This window comes from Ursus maritimus, unplaced genomic scaffold, assembly GCF_017311325.1.
Source record: "Ursus maritimus isolate PB19 unplaced genomic scaffold, ASM1731132v1 scaffold_17, whole genome shotgun sequence".
Classification (NCBI taxonomy): Eukaryota; Metazoa; Chordata; class Mammalia; order Carnivora; family Ursidae; genus Ursus; species Ursus maritimus.
The window spans coordinates 33,033,688-33,044,231 of NW_024424119.1; the positions used below are offsets into that span (position 1 = coordinate 33,033,688).

The 10,544-nt window shown below is 36.8% G+C and overlaps 1 pseudogene; it reads right to left on the reverse strand.

Moving 5' to 3' along the window:
• Positions 1-562: 562 nt before the first annotated feature.
• On the reverse strand, positions 563-9,397 carry LOC103678634 (annotated as a pseudogene).
• Positions 9,398-10,544: the final 1,147 nt, after the last annotated feature.

Consider the following 10,544-nt stretch of genomic DNA (forward strand, 5'->3'; position numbering starts at 1 on the left):
AGTAAATCTCTTTATCAGGAATTTAAGAAAATTAAATATACCTCAAACAGTACTTAACAATACAGAGCCCATAACTTATGGCACTTACTTAATGTTTTTGAAAAATGTGATGTGTCTTTCATTTCCAAAGTACTGGTTTGTAGCTAATCTTAAAAATGTTGAAGACAGAAAAAGATGCCAAGGAAAAGGAAGTAGATATGACAGACGAAGCATTATATAAGGCATTAATGCTCAACATTGACAGAAATCACCAAAGGACATTCTCTCTCGAATATCACTTTGTTGAAAGAGATGTTGAATATTTTCTTTTGTATGTTCAAATTAACTAATTTTTAAAGTCTATGCATTACTTTGTTCCTTACACATAACTGAAAAATTTAGTTTTAACCCTGAATAAAACTGACTCTCCTCATTTATAAGACCTAGTCCTACCCCATGGGAAGACTAGCTACTCCTGTCAGTGATACCACAAAGCTCTTGGGCTTATTGGGTGGGTCTCGGCACACTCAACACTTCAGTGGGGTGGTCAGCATGGGTGTTGAAGGCACGCACTTGTGAAGAATCACAGCTTGTCATTGTTCATTCCTAGAAACCACACATAGGCATCCCTGGATGCACTTCTCCTTGAAGTTGAATAGGAATGCATATAGGAGCTGCCTTCTGAGCAAATTGAATGACAACATTTGAGTCTGTTCCAAAAGCACAAATGCATGGAGAGCGTAAGGGAACCTGAAATTTGGGAAAACTCTGTTTAGAACTTAAGTATTTTGGAAGAAAACTGCTGACACCGAACTAGACTGTTTATTCCTTCTTTGGATCTTTGGCAGCAAAAATGTGCACCGTGCCATGGTCACTAGATACACAGATGAGGGAAGCATCCTGACTGAAGTAAATGAAATAAACATTTGCTGCTTGCAATCCTCTTCTTGGTTCCTGGACTCAATGCCCTGATGAAGTAGCAAATATTTTTCTAAGAGTCCCTTTTTCAGATTGCAATTTTTGTTCCCTACAGGTTGACAGCAATGCAGTTTAGGATGCCCTTCTGTGAGGGAATGTCCACAGGCAGCTTCTCGGTGTTGGCCAAATCCATAAGCTGCACGTGTCTTGTTGCATGCCCAAAAGGCCAAGAAAGAATTGCTACTATCATGATATGAGACACAAAGGGTTGGGGCGCCTGGGTGGCACAGTGGTTAAGCGTCTGCCTTCGGCTCAGGGTGTGATCCCGGCGTTATGGGATCGAGCCCCACATCAGGCTCCTCCGCTATGAGCCTGCTTCTTCCTCTCCCACCCCCTGCTTGTGTTCCCTCTCTCGCTGGCTGTCTCTATCTCTGTCGAATAAATAAATAAAATCTTAAATTAAAAAAAGACACAAAGGGTTAGGCTGGGTTATAGCAGGTTTCAAAGACAGGAACTGATAGGGATTGTGTGTACATGTAAACACCTTAATTACGGAGTGCCACATGACCATAATTCTATCTCATTTCAGTGTGACCTCTTTGACTTCAGTAGAAAATTTTATTTTATTTTTTACAAGATTTATTTATTTTTAGAGAAAGAACACACGTGTGGGGGAGGACAAGAGGGGAAGGGAGAGGAAGAGAATCTCATTTGCAGACTCCCCACTAAGCCCAGAGCCTGCACAGGCCTCAATCTCACAATCCTGAGATCATGACCTGAGCTAAAATCAAGAGTCAGATGCTGACTACGCCTCCAGGTGCTCCGCAAATTTTATTTTAATAAATCTTATTTTGATTATTCAAGGTTATCATTTTATTGGAAAAGCATTTTGGCTTTTTTTCTACCAACAACAAAATCTCAAGAGTTGCAGTGAAATACTGCTTGGGGAGACCTGGAGGTGGGATCAGGCGGCCCTGGTGCGGGAAATGCATGCACACCAGGGAGCCCTCTGGGCACCCAGTGCATCCACCTGGCAGTGCAATGAGTGGGACGGGGCTTCATGCTTTTTACTTCTATTGCTTTGACTTTATATATTAGATAACAAAATGTTATTGACATGTTACTTTTTTTTTGAAAGATGATTTGGTTCAAGGCAATTCCAATGGGACTTTTGGCAATTTTTAGAATGACCATAGAGTTCACCTGAAAGAACAACTGTTTGAGACTAGTGAGGAAAATGCTGAAAAGAGGAAACAGTGGGGTATCGCCCTGCCCAATTAAAAAAAAAAAAAAGGTTTTGTATAAGGTAGTAGTAATTGGCGTAATACAATACAAACTTAGAAAGAAAGAGACAACGGAAAGAATAGAAAGTCAAGAAAAAGACCTATGTAAATATAAATAATCTAGAATATAATAAAGGTGTCACTTGAGAGACATCTGTAGATGAAAGATCTACATCTGTAGAGAAAGATTAAATAACAAATGTCAGACTAATCATTGCACCAAAATAATGCCTAGACTGCTGAAAGATCTTGGTATTTCTTTAAAAACCCAGAGAAATTTTTTTGGAAAGAACTTTCTAAGCAAATACGTCACAAAATTCAGAACCAATAAAGGGAGTTGACAGATTTGATTGGGGAAAAAAACACCCAGAATCAATTCAATGAAAAAGAAAAAGAGAAAAAAATGTTTTATAATAGTCATAATATACATGAAAGTTTCCTGAAAGCTAATAAGAGAAATAAAAAAAAAAGAGGAATGAGATTATCACAAAAGAGGTACATAAATGGTCAAAAAAGGGAGAAAAATTTTCCATAGATACATCAAAGATTTAATAATCATAAGGTATATAACATTTCCTACAATTCAATAAGAAAAAGAAAAAAGAATATATCACAAAGAAGATACATAAATGGTCAAGACACATAAAAATTTCAACCACAGTAGGAGCAAAACAAATGCAAATGGACAAGTTTTCATCTATCAAACTGAACAAAGATTTTAAGGAATAAGAATAGCTAGTGTTTTCATGGACATCATCCTAGTCTGTTCAGGCTGCTATAACAACATACCATAAACTGGGTGACTTTAACCACAAACACTATTTGTCAGAACTCTAGAGGCTAGGAAGTCCAAGATCAGGTTGCTGGCAGATTGAGTGACTGATGAGGACCTGCTAATAACCTGAGAACTTGATTTTTACATGGCCTTCTTATTGGTTCTTCACAGGTCAGAAGGGACAAGGGAGCTCTCTGGGTTTTCTTTTATACGGGAACTATCTCATTAATGACGGCTCTACCCTCATGACCTATCACCTCCTAAAGGCTCACCTCCAATTACCATCACACTGGGGATTTGATTCCAACACATAAATTTGGGTGTGAGTGAGGAGATACAAATATTCAGTCTCACCACACCAGGAAGAAAACCATGGCCAGCTGAACTGGTCATACAAGGGGATACAGAATGGTAGTGAAAGAAGGTAGCTATACATCACCTACAGCCATGTGACCAGTTATAGAAAAGAGGACTATTAAGAGTCAGGAGTATTCCCGCTTTTTCTGTTAGGAAAAACACAATTTCTGTGTGTGTACCAAATATATTTGTTTTCCTGTCATTCCTTTATCATGTAACATAAGATAGATGTATTGACTTTATATCATGGTACTTAAGTATTGCTAATTTTACATTATAGTATTTAAGTTACATGGTATCAAGAAGAGTATGTCCTCTTTGGGTTCTCAGTTGTAGGCAGGATAGTTGTATCATGTTAGGTGAAATTATAACCCCATTATTGCTTTTATTTGGAAATTAAGTATAGTTTAATGAGAGGGATATGAGTGCCCAATTGACAAGGAATGGATTTGTGAAAGTTAAGTTCAAATTTAAGTAAAAAAATATATTTAAGTAATCTCTACAGCCAATGTGGGGCTCGAATTCACAACCCCAAGATGAAGAGCTGTATGCTCCTCTGACTGAACATAAATGTCAACTTGACAGGATCAGGGAATGCCCAGATATTTGATTAAACATTATTTCTAGGTATGACTGGGAGGGTGTTTCTGGATGAGATTAGCATTTGAATTGTGAATGCAGATTACCCTCCCGAAAGGGCATCATTTAATCTCATGAGGGCCTGCATAGAACAAAAAGGCAGAAGAGGAAGAATTTGCCCCTTTTTTCTGCCTCATTGTTGGTGCTGAGATATTTTATCCCTTCTTCTGCCCTGGAATTTACGTCATTGGTTCTCAACCCTTAGATTCAGACTGAATTATACCACCAGCTTTGCAGGGTCTCCAGCCGGTAGATGGCAGACCACAGGACTTCTCGGTCTCCATAACTGGGTGAGCTAATCCCTTATAATAATCTTCTTTTATATCCAAATGGTTCTTTTCCTCTGGAGAATCCTAACTAATATACACATCATAAACAGTCACTTTCTTGCACTCATGGTAAATTGCTACCACCTTTCTGGAAGGGAATTTGGGAGTGTGCTTCAAAAGTTTTAAACAATGAAGTCATGCTTTTTGACATAATTCCACATCTAGGAAGTTATCCAACAGTAATAGCTATGGATGAATTTACAGATTTCTCCACATGAACAGACAACTCAGTATAGTTTAGAAAACTAAAAAACTGGACACAACTTAAATGTCTAATCATTGTGGATTTACCAAGGAAACTATTTCATCATTCAAAGCTACACTAGGAAGGCTATTTTTTAACAGCGAAGTGTACTCTTGTATTAGTCTTATGTAACATGAAGCTATAAAACAATGTGCTCATGATGCCATTTTTATATGCCATTTTTTGACACTTACAAATCTGCATTCCTGCAGAGAATGGAGCTCTGATTTAAAGTCAAGGGTGTGAAGAGGAGATAGTAATGGTGGGGTTCCTCTCAGAAATGAAAGCTGACTCTATAAATGCCACTGGTTCTAATAGCTGTCTGAAAAAGAGTTAGAGAATAAAGGTCAGGAACTGTATTTTAAATGCTGTTTAAAAACCTCAGAACTTTTGTCATTTACCCTTTACAGAAACTGCCTCACTATTTCCCCACAGTAATCATTCCTTTATTTAACAATTATTTTTGAGCACCTAATATGTGCCAGGCATTATTTTAGGTGCTAAGGTAGGAGCAGAGAAGAAAACAGAAAAAGTCATTGCTTTCATGTTACTATGTACTCAGATTCATAGTAACAGACATAAAGCAATCAAATACATAATGTGTCAGTGGGTGCTGAATGCTATAAAAAAAAAAGCAGAGTGAAGAAATAGAGGATGTAGCCTCTTTGATTAGCTGACATTTGAACAAAGGCCCTCAGGAAGCGAGGGAGTGGGCTATGCTGACTTCCAAGGGAAAGGAGGACCGTGTAGGCAGAGACAAAGGTAAGGCCAGTGGCCCTGAGTCGGGAGTGTGCTTAGTGGCTAAGGAGCAGCCAGAAAATCAGAGAAGCTGGCGTGAAGTAAGGCAAAGGAAGAATGTAAGAGATAAAATCAGAGGCAACTGGGGGCCAGGGAACTTAGTGAGATGAGGGTTAGCAAGGAAATTCTTATATGAAACCTTGTATCTCTCTTCTACAAGAAAGCAAGGAGCTGGAGCGATTCTATACAACTTTTCAGTTACTCTAAGAGGAAAGGAATCCTGACAGCAAAACCTACCAACAAGTGAACAAAACAGGGCAAATATTTGAGATCTATTGACAGGTATGAAAGGTATATGGAGGCAGCTAGGGGCTAAGAAGGTGGGGTTGGGGTTTCCTTGAACCCAAAATGGTTCTGAAATAATTATGCCTGGTACATATGTTTTTAAGTGAAAGTTTGTTTTTGAAAATGTGTTAGAAAATGTCAGTGGGTGTTCTCCCTGTGTAACCAAGCATGAAGAATGAATATCCTCCAGTTCACTTCTGTTTTTCTTGCAAAGAATATGCATACAGAGGTTTGCTATACAGAAAATGAGTAATTTGAATTTTTCTCCTGAACTCAAAAATGATCCAGATTATTTGGCAGTTTGACTTCTTCCAGTTTGCATTGCATTTGCATTTTAACACAATGTCAATAGACATAACTATCTTCTTTGAACATTTTATTCTTTTCCTTTACAGAGTAGTTATTCTGATCAGAGGATAAAATAACAACTTAAAATGAAGACTCTGATGGAAATCAGGCCAACTGATTGAAATAAATTTAAAAAGAAATCCTACCTCAAGCTGTATGTGTAACAGCATGAAATGATATACTCCTGCTGTTTCAGAAAAGATGAATTACTATGAATGCCCCCTAAGCAAGAGATGAAACTTCAAAATATTGGCATCTGAAAAAAAAATAGAACTTAACCAAGGACGGAAGACCCATACTACAAAGATGTACTACATTAGGTCCTTTTAACCATAAATGCCTTAAGAAGAGATTGTATATTTATTTGTTAATTCATAAAATATTATTGCGTGTATGTTCTGTTCCAGCAACTGTCCTAGGCACAGGATAACTTGAGGCAGTAGGGAAGGATGATAAAGGAATTAACTATATTATAAACACAGTGAAAGAAGCAAGCACACAGGGGTGGGTGAAGTTACTGTAGAAACAGAAAAGACTGGAGAACTGGGAAAGGCTTCTTGAAAGAGATATTGCTTGGGAACCTGGAAAATCCGGATTTGAAGGATGATGCAGTAGGAAGATTTTAGGAAAGGGGTCGAGGGACCTAGCTTCCAGTACGAACTCTGCTATTAACTAAACTTGTGACTTGATAGGCAAGGGGAAGTGTGCATGAAGGGAAGAGACAGGAAAAGCAAGGGGGCTATGAAAGAATGCTTGACACAAATCAGGGGGAAAGACTGAAGGCCTTGAAGGATGTGGCTGTTGTCCTTTGCCAGCTACGCTATGCCTGTGGCACCACTTATCCTGGGATTTTTTGGATTGAAGAGAAGCAGTTGCTGACGACTTTAGGATCTCTCCTGCACCTCTTCTAGTGTCTGTGGACTTTTCCAACTCCTCCATAATGAAAACTAAGACTGATCTACTGCACTGCTTTTCAGTGAATGCTCCCAGAATCTCCCACATGATCACCCAGGGTCCTCACTAAAAATACAGATCCTTGGGTCTTACTTCAGGGGGCTGAATCAGAATATCTGGGGCAAGAGTCTGGACCTATATTTTAAGACCCTTATTAAGTGATTCTCATCTTTGTCTACCCATTCCATCCTCCTTGCCATCCAAAGAAAGAAGTACCCACACTTGTACCCCCAAACAGGGACACTGTGGGGACTGAAATCTATGGTTCTCAACTCCCAGTTGGGGTGGGGTTTCCACTCCATTGTGTAATTTTCCATTTCTCATCCAACAATCTAAATTTATTTAGTATTTCTATAAATAATGTGGAAAAACTCTTCTGTTGTTAAGCAGAGTAGGAACTTAAGTTGTGCATAATATGATACTTTGATTTTATCTGTGAGCAAAAATGTTCATGGAAAAATACTGAAAGGAAATCCAACAAAATGTTAGTCATTTTTGCCTTCATGGGGTAGATTGTTGATTTTATTCATCTTTCTTTTTTACCGTAGTTTGTGTCCTATAAAATATGTGCACATATTTTATAATTAAAAATAACACAATAACTTCATTTAACCTGGAATAAAATCAAAGTTGAAATGCATAAACCTATAAGCAGCCCTCAGAGAACTTTCAAAGCCCCGATAAATTGTGTTTTCAAGACTTAACAGTTTTTGTCGGCTCTGGCTTCCCAGATGGTATGGATACGCTCAGTGATCTCTGACCTCATTTGATTTCTAAAAATGTTCTTTGATCATCAACTTTTGCCCTACTTTTCCTGAAAAATTAAGTCATCAGAAACTCTGACTCAAGAACACAAAGGGTTTGGAAGGTTTCGATTTAGGGGATGAATAGAAATCATGGGGAGTAATATCTGTTCACTTCTAAAACCCTGTAAATCTTCTTTATGAGAAATTTAAAGGCAGGCTTGAAATTCTTGATCTAGGACTTAAAAGTTGATGAGGATAAAAGGAAATTCATATATTCTCAAATAGAGAGAAAGCCAAAATTTTAAGATTGTGATTTGCTTTTGATGACTTTTTATTATGAACAAAGTGATTTTTTAATTTTTGAAATTATATGTAATATACTCCTATTATACACAATTAAAAAAAATAAAAAATATGAATTATCCATAGTCCTACTATACATTAACTTTACAACATATTTTCTATAGTTTATGCATAGGACTAGAATTACAGACTACATATAATTTGTATTCTTATAATTTTTGTGATATTTTAATATACATATTTCTTAGGTCACTAAGTAGATTTTAGAAACATCAATGAACCAAATGATTCCTGACACTAAAATCTTCATAGAACTGATCTGTTTTGTTCAGATTACGAATCTGCTTCAAATGGGCATTTGGTATGATGTATTTGGATAGTCAGGGGGATCTTCATTCTATTTTTTATTGTCCTATTATATAATTAGTTACACCTAGGTGAAACAGTGATAAGGGCAGTATAAGTTCAAGTGAAAAAACTTTTAGTCCTCATCAAGATATATCTCTCATGGATGGAGATTCATATAAAAAAAGCTTATGACTAAATAATAAATATCAGCTTCTTAAATAGGAAATTTAACTTGTCATAACAGATGAATTTGACCAAATTTTTGTGAAAGTACTAAAATGAGGATTCTTCTGACTCCTCTGTCCTACTTTAGAAGCTGCAGCCCCTTTAAGTCCTGCATAATATAAAGAAAATAGCCACTGACATTGGAGAATCTTAGGAAACTTTTATTGACATAAGCATTGAAATATTTCCAGATGGATCTGGACTCTGAATATTTGGGTATTGATATATCACATGGAGTCTTCCCTATTTATTTCTCAATAAATACCCAAAGCTGCTTACACTTAAAGAAAGAGAAAGGCAAAATATTCTGAGATAAGTGACATAGCAGGTAACTGCTGATACCACATATGAAAACATTGGATAAACTCTCTTAATGCCTAATCTTGGAGACCAGAAATAACATTCCCAGGAATTTTTTTTTTTTTTTTTTTTTTTGGTCCCAGGAAATTCAAGTCTAGTTCCTCTGATCTTTCAGTGGGGAGATTATAGTTCCCCCAATTTCAGTTAAAACCCTTGCAAAAAATTCCCTAAGCAGTTTTCATATTAGAATTTCTTTTTTCTTTCCTATAGTGGCACATGCTCTTTACATTTAAACTTAAATTGTCCTATATCAATCACCAAGTAGTTCACTTAGGGCTTTAGAAAAAATTCATTCATAAAATATTAAGAATGCAAAGTGGCTCTTTTCCTAACTCTGAATTCAGTTATATCATGTTGATACTTGAAATCAGCCACAGTGAGAGTATTTTAAACCAGAAATCAACAAACTCTTTAGTTTTGTCAGAAGTCAGTAGTTAAATCAGAACCCTTACCTCTAACCCCATCAGGCTTGCTTGACCAGACCGCCACTGTCTGTAGAGCTCCATGTATGACTAAAGCACAAGAAGAGTCTGATAATCATGTACTTCATGGCCCTGATCTTAATGTAGATATCCTTAATTGGCTCTCACTGGCCATAGGATGTAGAGCGTAGACACAACAGCATAAGCTACTTGTAAAGAAAAATGAGAGCCAAGTTTCCCATTTAGGAGCATTTCAAAGTGACCCAAAGAATAAGTTATAGAAAACTTTCTTCTTCCTTTAATTCAAAGAAGAAAGAAGACGACAAAGATGAAGAATGAACAGGGGGAATAGAGGAGAAGGTAAAAGAGAAAAGAAGGAAAAGGAAGAAAAAATGAGGATGAAAAAAGGGCTTGTCAAAAATCCTGCCTTTTCATAGTGGCCAAAATGCACAGTCATTATTCATCCTTTGTTTCAGAGGCACTTTTACTGTGGATTTTCCTTTTCCTTCTCTCTTTCTCTCTTTCTTTCTTTCTTTCTTTCTTTCTTTCTTTCTTTCTTTCTTTCTTTCTTTCTTTTCTTTCTTTCTTTCTTTCTTTCTTTCTTTCTTTCTTAATAGCAGTATTAGAACACCCTACAGGAATATCAGTACAGGAATATTCTGGACCATGCTTTGCTGCTGCCCTTCACGATCAAGACTGTCCACTCCATTAATGAGTCATAATGTTCTTTTTCTGAGATTCAATGACACAAATAAGGGATTCTCAGATGTAAAAGAACCAGTCACAGGCAAAACAACATTAGACAAAAGAGACTGAACTTGAATCATTGTTTTTGGAGAGAGCCAAGGGCTTACATCAGACTCATTATGAAGCTGCCTTTCAGAAAATTAAATTTCTTATTAAACTGTTAACTTGACTCTAATTTCTCAAAGACCCGTATTATACTTTATCTTAGTTTAATACTAGTCAAATACATCACTTAAAATATACTCTATTGAGACTTTCTGAATATCAGATATATAGCCAAATGAGATATCAAAATTTCTCATACAGGCAGTTCAGATGAGATGTTTTTATAAATTACATCAATGGTGCAGCATACACTCTGTAGTCTCAAGACAGAGAATAATTTCCATAAGTCCAGTTATACTTCCAAGTGTTGTTGGTGTCACCATGAAACACAACAAGAAGGTGAAGGTGAAACACAGGTACTGTAATTTGCAGTTTGCAC